Source organism: Hipposideros armiger, unplaced genomic scaffold (assembly GCF_001890085.2).
Source record: "Hipposideros armiger isolate ML-2016 unplaced genomic scaffold, ASM189008v1 scaffold_154, whole genome shotgun sequence".
In the NCBI taxonomy this organism is placed as follows: Eukaryota; Metazoa; Chordata; class Mammalia; order Chiroptera; family Hipposideridae; genus Hipposideros; species Hipposideros armiger.
In genome coordinates this window covers 2,922,995-2,924,601 of record NW_017731504.1, presented here as the reverse complement: position 1 = coordinate 2,924,601, position 1,607 = coordinate 2,922,995, and the positions used below count along the sequence as shown (strand labels likewise).

Sequence of the window (1,607 nt, the reverse complement as noted above, 5' to 3'; positions counted from 1 at the left end):
TCCACTATTCCATTGACCCAGGAGCTACATGCTCTTTTGGGGCCCATCGCTTTCTGCTCAGAGTGAGCAGAGGACCCGGTGGAAACTGGGAAAACTCCTGGCCCCTTTGAGGAGGGCAAGCCCCCAGTGCCAGCTAACACCTGGTACACAGATGGGTCTTGCCGAGGGCAGCCCCCCACATGGGCAGCTGTAGCCCTAGAACCCCTCACTGACACCTTTTAGTATGACACAGGCACCAGATGCTCTAGCCAATGGGCTGAGTTATGGGTGGTCTGGATGGTTTTGACTAAGGAACCTGGCCCGGTACATGTTTGCACTGACAGCTGGGCCATATATTGGGGCCTGACACTGTGGCTGCCCTGAAGCGCAGCCTAAGAGTGGCTAATTGGCCACCACCCATTATGGGGCAGGGACCTCTGGGAGGACATTTGGAGATGAGGCCAGAGCACGGGCGCCACTGTGTACCACATCTTGGGCCATCAGCCATTGCAGGCGCCCAACAATGACGTGGCTGATACCTTAATGCGAGAACGTTCTCTTGCAGCACCCCCAGGGTCCACCGCCATGGCCACTTGAGTTCACAAGAAGCTAGGCCATGTGGGTGCCTGGACTATGGGGCTAGTGGCTACAAACTGGGACTTAACAGCTAATGAGAGCTGAGGCACAACAAGCTGTTCAGCAGTGTCCTTTGTGTGCACAGCACCACTCCCAGAGACAGTGTCTGCCAACCTCCATGGGGCCTGTACCTCCGGGGGCGTGGCCCCACAAGAAAGGCAGGTGGACTATATCGGGCCACTCCCTGCAGACCAGGGAGCCCATTATGCCCTGATGGCAGTAGACACTGCCACCGGACTGGACTTTGTTTACCCTGTAGCTCAGGAGAACCAATGACACACGCTCCTAGCCTTGGAGCACTTGTCAGCTGCCTGTGGCCTGCCCTTGCTTATTGCCAGTGATCGAGGCACCCACTTTACAGGTTCACAGGTTCAAACCTGGGTGAAGGACAATGATGTCTAATGGCAGCTACACGTTCCATACCGACCTCAAACTGCCGGTATGGTTGAACGCTTTAACGGGTTGTTGAAGGACAAGTTAAGGGTATTAGCCCCCAGGTGGAAATACTGGAAAAACCAGGTACCGGTAGCTGTTTGCCTGTTGAACAAGCAGCCACAGAAGACTGTTAAGGCCCCCTTGGACAAGGTAACTGAGGAGCTCCCGCAACTCCTTAGGGTCACGGGGACTGGGGACCTGGAATTACAGCCCAGGCTACAGGGTGGATGGTAATCCTACCTGCTCCATCCACAGTGGCCCCCAGTCAGACACAGGAATGGACCTGGCCTTCAAAGGCTCAGGTCACCCAAGAACCCTGGGTCGCCCTGCTTGAGCCCTCGGAACAGGGTCTAGAGAAGGGCCTGGGGGTTACGCCCTGGCTTGGGTGCTGGCTTTTCATGGTACAAGTGACTTTACCAACCAAGGCAAGCGGGTCCCTCTTATGAGAAACCCCTGTGCTATGCCTTTGGCCCATACCCCTGTACACGGTGGACCTAACCCTTGGCCCCCTACCGACGACCCATGGAGAACAGTGTAGTACCACCGACCAGGAGCTG

At 56.3% G+C, this 1,607-nt stretch overlaps 1 pseudogene; it reads left to right on the top strand.

Annotated features, from left to right (window-relative positions):
- The first annotated feature begins 1,056 nt into the window (after positions 1–1,056).
- LOC109387338 (protein DEK-like) overlaps positions 1,057–1,607 on the top strand; it is a 48,479-nt pseudogene continuing 47,928 nt past the window's right edge.